Source organism: Vulpes vulpes, chromosome 13 (assembly GCF_048418805.1).
Source record: "Vulpes vulpes isolate BD-2025 chromosome 13, VulVul3, whole genome shotgun sequence".
Classification (NCBI taxonomy): Eukaryota; Metazoa; Chordata; class Mammalia; order Carnivora; family Canidae; genus Vulpes; species Vulpes vulpes.
In genome coordinates this window covers 76,209,205-76,226,625 of record NC_132792.1, presented here as the reverse complement: position 1 = coordinate 76,226,625, position 17,421 = coordinate 76,209,205, and the positions used below count along the sequence as shown (strand labels likewise).

At 40.7% G+C, this 17,421-nt stretch overlaps 2 pseudogenes; one reads left to right on the top strand and one right to left on the bottom strand.

The window, feature by feature from the left end:
• The first annotated feature begins 2,728 nt into the window (after positions 1–2,728).
• LOC112929252 (histone acetyltransferase KAT7 pseudogene) lies at positions 2,729–3,789 on the top strand (annotated as a pseudogene).
• Positions 3,790–11,380: 7,591 nt separating this feature from the next.
• LOC112932187 (polyadenylate-binding protein 4 pseudogene) overlaps positions 11,381–17,421 on the bottom strand; it is a 36,315-nt pseudogene continuing 30,274 nt past the window's right edge.

The following is a 17,421-nucleotide window of genomic DNA, read 5'->3' as shown; positions in this document are numbered from 1 at the left end:
AGTATTCCTTCCTGTTTTCTGTAAGATATTTATGAAGAATCGTCATTATTTCTTCTTTAAATTATTGTTAGAGTTCACCAGTAAAGCCAAATGAATCTGGAATTTCCGTATAGAACAAAAATGAACTATAACTTCAGTTTCTGTAATAATGTTTGAACGACATAGATTATGCACTTCTTGTCATTTCTTCTTTTTTTCATAACCATTCTGCTAAAGTCTTATCAATTTCTTTTGTATTCTCAAAGAACTAGCTTTTGGGTTTACTGATATTTATTTTCTATTTCCTATTTCATTGACTTATGCTGTGATTTTTTTATATTTCCTTTCAATCGCTTGTTTTATTATATTTGTTGTTCTTTTTCTAGTAACTTAAGCTGGAAGTTGGGGATCACTGATTTTAAAGCTTTCCTCCTTTTAATATATGTGTTTACCACTATTGTATTCCCCTAAGCACTATTTTCAGCATCCCATAAACTTTGATAATTTTTTTCATTTTCATTATATTGAAAAAATATATATATTTTTTAATTTTTATTTATTTATGATAGTCACAGAGAGAGAGAGGCAGAGACACAGGCAGAGGGAGAAGGCAGGCTCCATGCACCGGGAACCTGATGTGGGATTCGATCCAGGGTCTCCAGGATCGTGCCCTGGGCCAAAGGCCGGCGCCAAACAGCTGCGCCACCCAGGGATCCCTATTTTTTTGTTTTTTTATTGTTTTTTGTTTAATAATTGGGGATTTTCAGATATCTTTTCATTTTTTATTTTTAGTTTAACTATATTTATCAGAATTTGGAGGAAAAACTGTGTAAGATGATTCCTTTTAAAATGTGTTGAGATTTATTTTATGATTTAGAGTATGTTTCAGCCTATCGTCCTTTTGCTGGGTATAAAACAGTAGCTATAGTACTGACTTGGAAAGCATATCTTCCTTTTGGGTCTGCAAGAAAGAAGCAGTAGGGCATTAGAGCTCCTCCTGCTGGCCTCCTGCATTCACTGTAAAGATTTCTTTTATTAATTTTCAAACATCCTTGTTTTTGTTCTACTGTGCATAATTTGTTTTTTGTTTTGTTTTGTTTTGTTTAATTTCTTTTTATTAGAATTCCATTTGCCAACATATAGCATAACACCCAGTGCTCATCCCATCAAGTGCCCCCCTCAGTGCCCATCACCCAATCACCCCCAACCCCCACCCACCTCCCTTTCCACCACCCCTTGTTCATGTCCCAGAGTTAAGAGTCTCTCATGTTCTTAAACATGACATATTTCCCAGAAGAAGTACATGGGTGAATGGAGTCTTGGGTCAGAGATGACAGCCATCAGGACAGCTCCATTTCCAACCACAATGACAGCATAGATTGCAAGCAAAACCACAAAGAGATAAGGCTGCAGTGCCTGGATGTCTGTTACTCCCAGGAGGAGAAATTCAGTGACGGAGATTTGATTCAGCATCACTTAAGAGAGAAGACAAAACATTATATGGAATGCTACCTCTCATGAGATCAGAGTCTTTGAAACTGAGGATTTTCCCATCTACAAAAAAATATTTTAAGGGAGAACATTATTATTTTACATAGTTCCAATATCAGATGATGTACAAGATTTGGAGCATTAAACTATTGAGCATTAAGGTGACATGTTGGGTATGGGATGTGACTGAGCCCTTTTTGTCCTTATTAGATTTGTCATTAGTGTTTTTCTTACTCCCAAAGACTGAGAGCACATTGCCAGCCTACTATTTTCTCTGGCTGTAAACATCTACCTTCATCTTTTTTATTTTTTAAAATAAATTTATTTTTTATTGGTGTTCAATTTGCCAACATACAGAATAACACCCAGTGCTCATCCCGTCAAGTGCCTCCCTCACTGCCTGCCACCCAGTCACCCCCACCCCTCGCCCTCATCCCCTTCCAACACCACTAGTTCGTTTCCCAGAGTTAGGAGTCTTCCATGTTCTGTCTCCCTTTCTGATATTTCTTACCCATTTCTTCTCCCTTCCCTTCTATTCCCTTTCACTATTATTTATATTCCCCAAATGAATGAGACCATATAATGTTTGTCCTTCTCCGACTGTCTCCTTTCACTCAGCATAATACCCTCCAGTTCCATCCACGTTGAAGCAAATAGTGGGTATTTGTCATTTCTAATGGCTGAGGAATATTCCATTGTATACATAGACCACATCTTCTTTATCCATCATCTGTCGATGGACACCGAGGCTCCTTCCACAGTTTGGCTATTGTGGACATTGCTGCTAGAAACATTGGGGTGCAGGTGTCCCAGCATTTCATTCCATCTCCATCTACGGGGTAAATCCCCAGCAGTGCAATATCTGGGTCGTAGGGCAGGTCTATTTTTAACTCTTTGAGGAACCTCCACACAGTTTTCCAGAGTGGCTGCACCAGGTCACATTCCCACCCACAGTGTAAGAGGGTTCCCTTTTCTCCGCATCCTCTCCAACATTTGTTGTTTCCTGCCTTGTTAATTTTCCCCATTCTTACTGGTGTGAGGTGGTATCTCATGGTGGTTTTGATTTGTATTTCCCTGATGGCAAGTGATGCAGAGCATTTTCTCATGTGCATGTTGGCCATGTCCATGTCTTCCTCTGTGAGATTTTTCTTCATGTCTTTTGCCTATTTATTGCCTGGATTGTTTGTTTCTTTGGTGTTGAGTTTAATAAGTTCTTTAGGCCTTTCTTTCCGGTGCCAGCATACTTGTCATGACTACCATGGAACACAGACAGACCTATGGGAACACTCGGGAACCTCTCTTGGAAAACCTGACTAGCTAGTATGACTTGGATCTTTTCCGAAGAGCACAAGCCCGGGCTTCAGAGGATTTGGAGAAGTTAAGGCTGCAAGGCCAAATCACTGAGGGGAGCAACATGATTAAAACAATTGCTTTTGGTCGTTATGAGCTCGACACTTGGTACCATTCTCCTTATCCCGAAGAATATGCATGACTGGGATGGCTCTACATGTGCGAATTCTGTTTAAAATACATGAAGAGCCAAACGATACTTCGCCGACACATGGCTAAATGTGTGTGGAAACACCCACCTGGTGATGAGATCTATCGCAAAGGCTCCATCTCCGTGTTTAAAGTGGATGGCAAGAAAAACAAGATCTACTGCCAAAACCTGTGCCTGTTGGCCAAGCTTTTTCTGGACCACAAGACATTATATTATGATGTGGAACCCTTCCTGTTTTACGTTATGACTGAAGCGGACAATACCGGCTGTCACTTGATTGGATATTTTTCCAAGGAAAAGAATTCATTCCTCAACTACAATGTGTCATGTATCCTCACCATGCCTCGGTACATGAGACAGGGCTATGGCAAGATGCTCATCGATTTCAGTTACTTGCTTTCCAAAGTGGAAGAAAAAGTTGGCTCCCCGGAGCGTCCCCTCTCTGACCTGGGGCTCATAAGCTATCGCAGTCACTGGAAAGAAGTGCTTCTCCGTTACCTGCATAATTTCCAAGGCAAAGAGATTTCTATCAAAGAAATTAGCCAGGAGACAGCTGTGAATCCTGTGGACATTGTCAGTACTCTGCAAGCCCTTCAGATGCTCAAGTACTGGAAAGGAAAACATCTAGTTCTAAAGAGACAGGACCTGATTGATGAGTGGATAGCCAAAGAGGCCAAAAGATCTAACTCCAATAAAACCATGGATCCAAGCTGTTTAAAATGGACCCCTCCCAAGGGCACTTAAAGTGACCTGTTACTCTGAGCCAGCGAACCCCAGCAGTAGGAATCCGTACCCTCGGGATCTGTCTGTCATTTCTGTTGCTCTTGTGATTGGCAAGTACAGCATCCTTTGGGAAGGCCACCCCCCTCAGGACTGTCCTGGCTCCGACCCTCGTGTACACTGCACAGACGCTGGTTCTGAGGAACTGTTGTTTTGGCCTCAGTGAGGTTGCCTGGATGGGATCGCTGTTTAGACTTGAGTGCAGATCCCTCGTAGCACTGACCCAAGTTGTTCTGTTTGGTACTGTACCCGTCCAGTCACTGGTTCTCCTCATGTCCTCTAGCCCCATGAGGTTGTGTTGTGTCTTCTAAACTTTGTACTAGTGCTTCTTGCTGCCCGGATACCAGACTTCAAACCATGGTTGCCACCACCAGGACCTTTCCAATTGCTCCTTACATGCAGTTTTTTTGGAAGAGCAGGGAAGAGGTAACATTTCTGAGTGTGTGTACTAGGAGGGGTCCATTCCCTTTGGATTTTATCTCACTTGAAATTTTTTCTGCCATTTTTATTGAAAGGCTGGTTTTTGATCCGTGTCAAGCTGACAAGAGACCAATATTTTTTAAAACTCTCCCAAGGATTCGTCTTGGTAACTGCACATAAGTTAATCAGAATGAAATGGAGAGAATTGACAGGTGGTGATTCTGTACTTTGATTTGAGTTCACCTGTGGGCATTGTGTGTCAGTGGAAGGAAACCAGTCCTCATTGCCTCACCAGAAAGTGCCCAGCCCTAAATGTTTTCCTCTCTTAAGCCCTTGCTCCTTTTTACATTGGCAGGGGCTAAACAGTGTCCGGTTGTCCCTTTCATGCTGCATGCTAACCAGTTCATCAGACTGCAGAAACCTACCCCCCCGCCCCCCACCGTACCTGCCGGTCTCATCTGGCACACTTGTACTTTGCATTGATTTTTTGCCTAAACCTCCTTGGAGAAGTAGGAAATGAGTGGCACATGACTTCCAGATCTCCTCTAAGCCCATGACTCAGCAAGGCAGAGTGCCACCCCCTCCCAGTGTTTGCTTCTCTGACAGTGCCTCGCCCTCCCTCTTGAACTGAAGTGCTCCTGTCCTTCCAAGAACTCCTCCTCCATTTCCTTTTTGGGATTTGCCACCATTCCCCCTGTTCTCTGCTCTATTTTTGGTTTCAAGCAAAGGAAGAAATGCTCCCTCTAATTTCTCTCCAGCCCATTATAACCTGATATCTTGGGGCAGCTTTTGATGTATGACATGCCACCCTTCCCAACTTGGTCTCCTCCAACACTGTTGTCTTCGTGTGGAGCCCTTCCCAGAATCCCGACTCTGGTCATTTGTGCCTTTCTCTTGTCATCTCTGTACACTACTTATGCTCACTGTGGGTTGGGGGGAGCTAATTTTAAGCATGTTCAGTGGCAGCTCCCTGCCAGTTTCAGTGTCACTGTTAAAGTTTATCCAAAAGCAATTTCACTGGGGGTTTTCTTAAGAGGTAAAGGTCTTTTACTGAAGCTAACCCTTCCCCACATGTGGTAGAATGTGCTGTTCTATATCTACTCCTCAATAAAGCATGTTCTCTGCTCAATAATAATAATAATAATAATAATAATAAGTTCTTTAGAGGTCTTGGAAACTAGCCCTTTATCTGATAGGTCATTTGCATATACCTTCTCCCATTCTGTAGGTTGTCTTTTAGTTTTGTTGACTGTATCCTTTGCTGTGCGAAAGCTTCTTATCTTGATGAAGTCTAATAGTTCATTTTTGCTTTTGTTTCTTTTGCCTTCGTGGATGTATCTTGGAAGAAGTTGCTGTGGCCGAGTTCAACAAGGGTGTTGCCTGTGTTCTTCTCTAGGATTTTGATGGAATCTTGTCTCACATTTAGATCTTTCATCCATTTTGATTTATCTTTCTGTCTGGTCAAAGAGAGTGGTCTAGTTTCGTTCTTCTGCATGTGGATGTCCAATTTTCCCAGCACCATGGATTGAAGAGACTGTCTTTCTTCCAATGGATACTCTTTCCTCCTTTATCGAATATTAGTTGACCATAAAGTTGAGGGTCCACTTCTGGATTCTCTATTCTGTTCCATCGATCTACGTGTCTGTTTTTGTGCCAGGACCACACTGTCTTGATGACCACAGCTTTGTAGTACAACCTGAAATCCGGCATTGTGATGCCCCCAGCTATGGTTTTCTTTTTTAAAATTCCCCTGGCTATTCGGGGTCTTTTCTGATTCCACACAAATCTTAAAATAATTTGTTCTAACTTTCTGAAGAAAGTCCATGGTATTTTGATAGGGATTGCATTAAACGTGTGAATTGCCCTGGGTAACATTGACATTTTCACAATATTAATTCTGCCAATCCATGAGCATGGAATATGTTTCCATCTCTTTGTGTCTTCCTCAATTTCTTTCAGAAGTGATCTATAGTTTTTAGGGTATAGATCTTTTACCTCTTTGGTTAGGTTTATTCCGAGGTATCTTATGCTTTTGGGTGCAATTGTAAATGGGATTGACTCCTTAATTTCTCTTTCTTCAGTCTCATTGTTAGTGTATAGAAATGCCATTGATTTCTGGTCATTGATTTTGTATCCTGCCACGCTACCAAATTGCTGTATGAGTTCTAGCAATCTTGGGGTGGAGGCTTTTGGGTTTTCTATGTAGAGTATCATGTCATCGGCAAAGAGGGAGAGTTTGACTTCTTCTTTGCCAATTTAAATGCCTTTAATGTCTTTTTGTTGTCTGATTGCTGAGGCTAGGACTTCCAGTACTATGTTGAATAGCAGTGGTGAGAGTGGACATCCCTGTCTTGTTCCTGATCTTAGGGGAAAGGCTCCGAGTGCTTCCCCATTGAGGATGATATTTGCTGTGGGCTTTTCGTAGATGGCTTTTAAGATGTCGAGGAAAGTTCCCTCTATCCCTACACTCTGAAGAGTTTTGATCAGGAATGGATGCTATATTTTGTCAAATGCTTTCTCTGCATCTAATGAGAGGATCATATGGTTCTTGTTTTTTCTCTTGCTAATATGATAAATCACATTGATTGTTTTACGAGTGTTGAACCAGCCTTGTGTCCCGGGAATAAATCCTACTTGGTCATGGTGAATAATTTTCTTAATGTACTGTTGGATCCTATCGGCTAGTATCTTGTTGAGAATTTTTGCATCCATGTTCATCAGGGAAATTGATCCTTCTATTTGGTGGGGTCTTTGTCTTTTTTTGGAATTAAGGTGATGCTGGCCTCATAGAACGAGTTTGGAAGTACTCCATCTCTTTTTATCTTTCCAAACAGCTTTAGTAGAATAGGTATGGTTTCTTCTTTAAACGTTTGATAGAATTGCCCTGGGAAGCCATCTGGCCCTGGACTTTTGTGTCTTGGGAGGTTTTGATGACTGCTTCAATTTCCTCCATGGTTATTCGCCTGTTCAGGTTTCTTATTTCTTCCTGTTCCAGTTTTGGTAATTTGTGGCTTTCCAGAAATGCGTCCATTTATTCTAGATTGCCTAATTATTGGCCTATAGCTGTTCATAATATGTTTTTAAAATCGTTTGTATTTCCTTGGTGTTGGTAGTGATCTCTCCTTTCTCAGTCATGATTTTATTAATTTGAGTCTTCTCTCTCTTCTTTTTAATAAGGCTGGCTAATGGTTTATGTATCTTATTAATTCTTTCAAAGAACGAACTCCTGGTTTTGGTGATCTGTTCCACAGTTCTTCTGGTCTCAATTTTGTTGAGTTCTGCTCGAATCTTTATTAACTCTCTTCTTCTGCTGGGTGTAGGATCTATTTGCTGTTTTTTCTCTAGCTCCTTTAGGTGTAAGTTTAGCTTTTGTATTTGAGTTCTTTCCAGTTTTTGGAGGGATGTTTGTATTGCGATGTATTTCCCCCTCAGGACTGCTTTTGCTGTATCCCAAGGATTTTGAACGGTTGTATCTTCATTCTCATTAGTGTCCATGAATCTTTTTAATTCTTCCTTAATTTCCTGGTTGACTCTTTCATCTTTTAGCAGGATGGACCTTAACATCCACGTGTTTGAGGTCCTTCCAAACTTCTTATTGTGATTTAGTTCTAATTTCAAGGCATTATGGTCTGAGAATATGCAGGGGACGATCCCAATCCTTTCGTATTGGTTAAGACCTGAATTGTGACCCAGTGTGTGGTCTATTCTGGAGAAAGTTCCATGTGCACTTGAGAAGAATGTGTATTCAGTTGAGTTTGGATGTAAAGTTCTGTAGATATCTGTGAAATCCTTCTGGTCCAGTGTATCATTTAAAGCTCTTGTTTCTTTGGAGATGTTGTGCTTAGAAGACCTATCAAGGGTAGAAAGAGCTAGATTGAAGTCACCAAGTATAAGTGTATTATTATCTAAGTATGTCTTGACTTTGGTTATTAATTGATTGATATATTTGGCAGCTCCCATATTGGGGACATATATACTGAGGATTGTTAAGTCCTTTTGTTGGATAGATCCTTGCAGTATGATATAGTGTCCCTCTTCATCTCTCACTGCAGTCTTGGGGGTAAATTTTAGTTTATCTGATATAAGGATGGCTACCCCTGCTTTCTTTTGAGGACCATTTGAATGGTAAATGGTTCTCCAACCTTTTATTTTCAGGCTGTATGTGTCCTTCTGTCTAAAATGAGTCCTTTGTAGACAGCAAATAGATGGGTCCTGCTTTTTTATCCAGTCTGACACCCTGCACCTTTTGATGGGGTCATTAAGCCCATTCACGCTCAGAGTTACTATTGACAGATACGAGTTTAGTGTCATCATGATATCTATTCAGTCCTTGTTTTTGTGGATTGTTCCACTGGACTTCTTCTTAAAGGGGAATTTTAAGAGTCCCCCTTAAAATTTCTTGCAGACCTGGTTTGGAGGTCACATATTCTTTCAGTTCCTGCCTGTCTTGGAAGCTCTTTCTCTCTCCTTCTATTCTGAATGAGAGCCCTGCTGGATAAAGTATTCTGGGTTCCATGTTTTTCTCATTTAGGACCCTGAATATATCCTGCCAGCCCTTTCTGGCCTGCCAGGTCTCTGCCAGGTCTCTGTGGAGAGGTCTGCTGTTACCCTAATACTCCTCCCCATAAAAGTCAGGGATTTCTTGTCTCTTGCTGCTTTAAGGATCTTCTCTTTATCTTTGGAATTTGCAAGCTTCACTGTTAAATGTCGAGGTGTTGAACGGTTTTTATTGATTTTAGCAGGGGGGGGATCTCTCTATTTCCTGGATCTGAATGCCTGTTTCCCTTCCCAGATTAGGAAAGTTTTCAGCTATGATTTGTTGAAATACATATTCTGGACCTCTGTCCCTTTCGTCACCCTCGGGAACCCCAATTAAACGTAGATTTTTCTTCTTCAACTTGTCTTCTATGTCACTCACTTGTTCTTCCACCTGGTTAACCCTTATTGGTAGGACTTCTAGTTTGGATTGCATCTTATTCAATTGATTTTTAATTTCTGCCTGATTGGATCTAAATTCTGCAGTCATGAAGTCTCTTGGGTCCTTTATGGTTTTTTCTAGAGCCACCAGTAGCTGTATAATAGTGCTTCTGAATTGGCTTTCTGACATTGAATTGTAATTCAGATTTTGTAACTCTGTGGGAGAGAGGACTGCTTCTGATTATTTATTTTGAGGTGAAGTTTTCCTTCTTGTCATTTTGCTCAGTGCAGAGTGGCCAAAAACAAGTTGTATTGGGAAAAGGAGAAAAAGAGAGGAGAGAAATAAGGAAAGAAAAGAGAAAAACTAAAAAGGAAGACAAAAAAGAGAAGAAAAAGAGAAAGAAAAAGAACGGAAAAAAAGGGGGGTTGGGGAAGCAAACAAATCAAAAAAGAAAAAAAAAAAAAAAACCACGGGGGAGTATCCTCTGATTCTGTATACTTTAAGTCCCTTGACTTCCCCTGGAACTGGTCTGTCCAGCTGGTCTTCTGGGGGAGGGGCCTGCTGTACTGATTCTCAGGTGTTAGCACTTGGAGGAGCTGCTCTGCCCCTGCCTGGTGCAGGGCTCAGTGGGGGTTGTTCACCCCGTGAGGCCCCAGGAGGAACAACCGCAGTGGCGGGGCCAGCTCTGCAGCCCTGGAGTCAGCTCCCGCAGTAGCTCCAGGGCTCTCCGTCTGCAGGGCCTGGAGGCTCCGGGCGGGGCCACTGATCTGCTCAGCTCGGAGCAGGAGCCTCCTCGCTGTCCTGGGCCCTCCCAGCCTCTGCCTGTCCCGGGGCGCAGGTTCCTATTTGTGTCCCAGGGAGCCCGAGGGCATCCCCGCCCTCCTGGGTCCTGCTCCACCTCCCTGCAGGCCCCTTTCCCCCGGGAAGGTTGGTGCAGCTCCTGCTCCTCCGGGACGGGGCTCTCCTGTCCTGGGGACACTCGCCCCGGCCTCAGCCCGGCTCCTCGCGGGGCCCCTCCCCCTTGGAGGCCTTTTGTGTCTTTATTTCTTTTTCCCCGTCTTCCTACCTTGATAGAAGCGCGAACTCTTCTCACTGCAGCGTTCCAGCTGGTCTCTCTTTAAATCTCAGGCCGAATTCGTAGATTTTCAGGATGATTTGAAGGTTATCTAGGTAATTTGGTGGGGACAGGTGACTTGGGGACCCTTCTCTTCCGCCGTCTTGCCCAGCCCCAACCTACTGTACATAATTTGTAACTTGTCTTTGTTCCTTAGCTGTTTTTTTGTTGTTGTTGTTCCTTAGCTGTTTATAAAAATTTCTATTTATCACAGATTTTGGTCAGTCTGATTAAAAAGCTCATTGAGCCTCTCGGATCTGTGAAGTTTATAGTTCTCATAAAATTAGAGCTTTTCAGTCAATTATATTTTAAAGTACTTTTTAAAAATCTTTTTTGGAGATTCTGAATACTATATATTAGGATGGTTGAAATTGGACCTATATTCAATAATGCTCTGTTAATTTTTTTCTTTCCACATATCTATTTAATCATTTTTATTGCTTTGTTTTCATTAATTTCACCTTTTGTGTATCCAATCTGCTTTAATCCATCCGGAAATATTGTAGTGTTAGCTGTAGAAGCTTTCTTTGGGTCTTTTTTATACCACAACTCTACTTTATTTTTGAACACATTCAGTAGAGTTATAGTAACTGCTTAAATGTCTTAGTTCTGGATGAGTAATGACTTTTTCTCCTCATTGTGGGACATAATTTGCTTTTTTGCCTCTCTGATAATCATTGATATAATTCTAGACATTATGAATTTTTTTCTCATGATACTCACTCTTGTAATTCCTATCAATGCCTTTTAGTTTTATTTGGGATATGTTTAAATTACTTGGAATTGGTTTGATCTTTTTTATATGAAGATTTTTTTGTATTGAAAAATTTAAGACTTAGGAGCATTAAATAAAATACATTTCTAGAGGGAAAAATCAAAGCTCCCAATAGGAAATATATATATATAGTTAACATTTTGGGGGCAATAGCAGAACCTGGAAAATATATTCCTTTAATTGAAAGATGCTAGGTGCTTCATAATTGACCTTTTGATACAAAATACTTACTATATTTGTAACGTGTGGTTCTTGGTGTTGAGATCCACAGGTTAAATCAGGAAATCTTTAGACCTGGAGCTGAATTCCATGAGCAATTATCTGGCCATTGAATTGTTTTGTTGTTGTTGTTGTTGTTGTTGTTATTGTTTTTCTTGTCTAAGAAGTAGTAACAACAACAAACTATCTTCTTTGAAGTTTCTTTTTTAGCACCAGGAAGGGTAGAACAGCCACAGCGAGCTCCACCTTAGATTAGAAGGTTTCAGTAGACTCTGGCATGTGTATAGTAGCTCAGACTTACCAGTCCCATGGTCTTTCCAGCCAGTTTGAATGCATTGTTTGGATGAATGAAACAACTATTCTCCCCTCTTGTGCTTTTATTCCTGGAAGGTGCTCAGCATGGAAGTTGTCAGGAGCTCTAGCACCTTTACATGGAATGTAGGCTGGGGTGTCTGCAGAGGCGGTATGACAGGGTGAGAGCTATAGACACTGGGAACATATCTGTAGGGTAGTAGAAGCAACAGCAACATGAGGTGCTAAATTCTGTACTTTGGCTGTGGGAACACTCACTCTGAGTGGCAAGTAGGGAAGGCCATGAGAGGGTGGAGTATTACCAGTTGGAGCCAGATGGTGAAGAGTTGGACAAGGCCCAGACTGGCCTATAGCGTGTGGTATTCCTTGGAAGCCTTGAGGTCCCACCTTGCTGCCAGCATAGATTAGGCCTCATCTGTGCTAACTGGTAAGGTGTATAATGTGAAAGTCTTCCCTGAGCCTGTGGAAATGCTGGCACAAAGTAGCTCCCAGTTGCAGGCTGGAACTGATCTAAGATGGCATTAGCCATTCACTGCATATACTTATTGGTCAGATAAGCTTTTTTCCTCTTCCTAACTAGGAGCCTATGCAGCATACAGTAGATTAGAGTCACCGTGCCTCTGTCCATTTCAGTGACTACTTTGATTGCCTCTTTGGGAGAGGAGAAACTCATGAAGCCAAACCCTCTACTTTTCCCATCCTCTAGCATCCCATACTTTAGCGCAGGTAGTGATCTGAAAGAAGAAAACTCTTCCCTTAACTTCTCATCATCATTGGTATTATGCAAGTTCTTTCTGTAGAAATTCACCTCTTGATAGTAATGACCTCTCATTTCTACCGTTCATATTTCCACTTTATCTCAACCCATCATTCACTTGTTTCTGTGAAAGGCCTATAAATATGACTTCCCAAATGGTTTCTTTTCCATTCACCTCTTCTGGGCCTCTATTGGCATCCTCATGCTTTTTGTAGTTCATAAAGTCAAAACATTTGGATTACCCACTGGGATTTCTCATCACCTTGACACTTAGGGTCTTGCAAAATTGCCTGAATTGCTTTCAGATTCTCATCATTCACCTCTTCCTTAAAGTTTTTGGTATTAACATTGGTGAATTCCTTGGGTTGGGCTCCAAGCTCAGCTTCCCACTCTTTAGAGACTTGAATCTGCTCACAAACACTGCAAAGTCATTGAGGAACATGCCACTTTTCTTCCAAAGACCTTGTCAGCATTCTCTTGGGTTTCCAAGTGGACAAACACATAACCCTTAGAGCTGTTCTCATCACATATCACCTTGAAAGAAAGTGTTCCCAAAAGCAGAAAAAGTATTGTAAACTGCCTTGTTTCCTAGAGATGTGTCCACATTCTGGATGAAGATATTTCACATATCAGATTTTCTCAAAGAGGGAGAGTGCATGATACAAAGTGGCTTTCCCTCTATCACATCAAATTTTGTGGTGTCCAAGGCACAACCAGGGTCAACAGGCTGTTAGAAGTTAATAGAATTATAACCCAGGGAGCACAGTGATCATGTCACACAAACGTGGATGGACAGCAGAAGTACCACAGGACTAAACTTTTCACCCAGCAAGACCTCCCTGCCTTTAGAGAGCCTATCATTCTCATACAGGGGCAGCTAGGGGCTGTAACATTCGTCTCTCCTGCCCCTGCCACGCCAAGCCCCACTGGAGGATGTCCTGTAATGATTACACAGGTCAAAGGGGGTTCTTCTCAGAGCTGTGGCCCAGGCTGCATCCATAGTTGACACAGAGTGAAGCTAAGAGAAGCTGTAGCCCAGAAAGACAGGACTGCAGAGGGTTCAGGGACAGCTTGGCAGGACAGCAGCACCACAGTCAAGAGGCTCTCAAAACCAATAAACCAATAGGACTCTCTTGAGAGTTTGCAATTTTCAGGTGTCCCTCAGGAGGCTGCCAACTGTTGTTCACAGGGTCCCGCAGGACATGTATTGCTCTGTATATACAGGCATTAGGGCTCTTGGCAGTTTAAGATTACAGCAGCCAGTGGAAGGGGGAAACAAAAAATTTTAGTGCCACTGTGCAAGTCCTGAGTGGGTCTTGCACAGTGGCATGGGCAGCTCGTAGATTTGAGAGTGAGGCCAGGTGCGGTTGCTGATGGCCCACTAGCCACTCCACAGTGGACCTGGCCAGACAGCTTCCCTCACTGGTGTTTATTTATTTATTTTTTTTTAAAGATTTTGTTTATTTATTCATGAGAGAGACACACACACAGAGGCAGAGACACAGGCAGAGGGAGAATCAGGCTCCACGCCAGGAGCCCGATGTGGGATTCGATGCTGGGACTCTGGGATCACGTCCTGGGCTGAAGACAGATGCTCAACCACTGAGCCACCCAGGCGTCCCCCTCACTGGTGTTCAATAAGGAGTCTCACTCTCTTTCACATTTCCTTTGTATTCTATTCTATTTATTTTATTCTAATTTTCTTGATTATATATATATTTAAAGTATTTCTTTTTTCCTTTCTTTTATACTCTTCCTCCTTCTCCTCCTCTTTTGCCTTCTTTTTATTTTTACTTTTAAAGATTTTATTTTTTATTTATCTGAGAGAGAGAGTATGAGAGAGAGAGCAGGAGTGGGGAGTGGGAGGGAGAAGTAGACTCCCTGATAAGCAAGGAGCCTGAAGTGGGGCTCCATCCCAGGACTCTGGGATCATGACCTGAGCCAAAGGCAGGCACTTAACTGACTGAGCCACCCAGATGCCCCTCTTTCTTTTTCTTTTTCTTTTTTTTTTTTTTTATCTCTCTCTGGTTAGGCTACTGGCCCTGAAAGTGACAAGGCCATAGGGACTTTGGGCAGAGAGATGGGTTAATTCTTTTACATCTTGATTTTAAGATTTTTTAGGTGAGACTAGAACTCAATTTGGTTTATCTCTAACTTTTTCCTAAAGCAAGATCCTTCTGTGGGCTCCCACTCAATACCCAGGAATCATGAGGGTTCCCATGGTGAGAGTCATTGCCCTGCTATATGGCCTCAAGGTACCGCTGCCTCTGATCCTCTCTTGTGATGCTGTGGCTTCCAGAACTTTCCTCCAGAACACACGCACCCTGATTGATGCTTTCCTGAATACTCAAAGCTAATAGATTTCTCAATTTCTCACTCTGTGCATCTTTACCCTCTTTGTTAATATGTCCTCTAAATTAACACTGCTTTGGTGCACTCAGAATCTCAGCTCCCTTTCCTCAACTCAGCAGGTTTCTTCAGCTAGTTATTTTGTTTGTTTGTTTGTTAAAGTGTGAGGGTAAATCTAGTTCATGTGCATTTCATTGTCTTCTGGCTTTCATGGCTTTATATAAATAGCCAGCTGTGATTCTTTCTGTTTTTCTGTTAAATGTAGCATGCCCTTATTTTTTCTTTTCTGCTTTTTAAATATCTATGTCACTTTGCTTGTATTGGCTGCTTTATTTCTTTTTCTCTTCTCCTGACAGTATACTGGTCATTGGGGCATAGTAATAATGCTGCTTATCAGAATCAGTAAGATGAGGGGATGATCATTTTTTGATTAAATTATCTGGCTTAGGGCTAGGCTGTGTTCAGGGATGGAAGACCTATCCTACATTAATTGCAGGCTTGCCCTCTATGCTAGATTTTTCCTTAGGCACTGAAAGAATGTGGACTTTCTCTCTCTACTTTTGCCTCCAAGACGCCCATTTCTTGCACTGACCACTACTTAGTGAAAATCCTTTGAGTCATTTAGCAACTGAATGCTTGGGACTTATCAGAAACCCCAATCCCAAAAGTTTACGTGGTCCTTAAGGTCTCAATTGTTTTTTCTTCCTCCATGAAGAATCACTTTGTCTATGACAAGCCTAGTGCTTTCCTTTGCTCGTTTTTATACTCAACACATGCCTTAGGGAGGAAAATTGATTTCTGCTCAGCTAATAGAACATTTCACTCCATGAAATTAATTTTTTTAAGAATCTTTTGATTCCCCCAGATATCTGAAGTGTTCAAAAATATATATATATAATGATGTTTTAAAGTTACTCATTTTATCTAGTTGTCATCAGGACAGATTTGGGGCTGTGGTCTACATCTTAACCAGAGGCAGAATTCCAGGTATTATTATTTTATGATAATAAATATACTAGCCTCTTAAATGTTCACAGGTTATATTTAATTTAAATATATATTCTGTTTGCTCTTGATAACCTTATGTGTTGGAAAAGTTCACCTAATTTTGTGATTTGTGTGTGTGTGTGTGTGTGTGTGTGTGTGTGGCTAGTATTCAGCAATGTCTATTTACCATCTCACCTTTCTGTTTAAAATTTATGTTTACCTGTTCTACAAAAGCAATTATTCAAGAGACCTAACAACAGAATGTCAATATATGCCTTATTTATTTTGGGTATGGGGCTCTTTTCTCCTTCTGGGTACTTACAAGTTATCTGGGATGGCAGGGGCCAGGGGGCTCTGCTTTCACTGAATGACTAAGATTTCTTTTCAACACCTTACATACTGGATAAATGCCTCTGTTGCTGTCAGTTCTGTACAGTAGAAGTAAGAAATGCTGTGAAAAGGTATATTTCCTCAGTTAATCATCCTTATACTGACCCAGACCCACTTATTCTGAGATTGCCACCTTCTATATACCTCATCCTAGAACTATTCCTCACCCTAGAACTACTTCAAGCTTTGCAGCATTTCTTTGATTATAGGAGCCTTTGGATGTGATTTTTCTCAGACGATGCAATATTTTTTGTATTAAACCATGACAAAAAATTTAAATATTTTCTCTTGATAGCACTCTTTTTTTTTACCCAGTATTATTACTCTTATAGGTTAATTCTCTTCAAATACACACATCAATTTTAAGAATTTAAGGTGGAAGTATGCCCTGACTGTCATGTTAACCTGATGTCAGAGAATGTATTAAAATACATCAAATACACATTACTTGCATTTCTATGTATATGTGCATATTAGTGTCCATATATATTTGCATGTGCATAGGTTCACATATATTTATATGTTATAATCAAATCATATCTGCCATTATTTCTACAGTCTACAAGGTAAAAAGATTCTCACTATGACATACTATTACATAGGTAAATATTGAATACAAGTATACATATTCCAAGAAAAAAATCCACTTAGGTTATATTTATGGTGTCGGCATGATCATTTGAAGGAGAAAAAGTTACTGAATTAAATACTTGCCACTAAAACCAAATGTCCTATCAATGTACGTATTTGCATTTTGAATAATATTTTTATTCAATTAACAAATGTTTTGATACTGTGTACAAAAAACAAAGACAATTTTTCTTTACTTTAAACAGTCTAAACCAGAAATTCACTAGAAGACTATTTATTATCCACAATTTTTGCTTTATTTATTGATGTTAAGCAAGTAGCATATACATATTTAATAAATTATCAATGTTTAAAATCATGCAAACTTTCCCAATCTTCTTGCAAAGTTTAATGTAGTGCTTTCATGTGATTTCTAATAACTTTTATACATTGTAGCTTTCATACTAATTAACATTATTATACCATTTTACTATCATTTGAGGCCCATTATACAGTGACTCTTTTTAATGATATAGTATTATTCTAAATATATGTACCAACATTTATGTACTGGACACTTATCTCCATATTTTGTAATTACAAAAAAAATGAAGCATGCTATACTTTTGAGACCTTTGTTTTTACATATTTACTAAGTTGTTATGGTTTGTCTAGCTCTGTGATAAGCACTGAACTGCTATGGTGGAGGGGTAGACACCATTAGTCCCCCCGTGGAATTTACAGTTTAGAAAAGCAGATGGATCATTTAAAATAAAGAAAAATACAAGTCATAAGTACTGAAGAATGAGTAGAGTAGGTGTTCGTTAGGTTACAAGGAGAAAGAAGGTGGAGAGAAAGG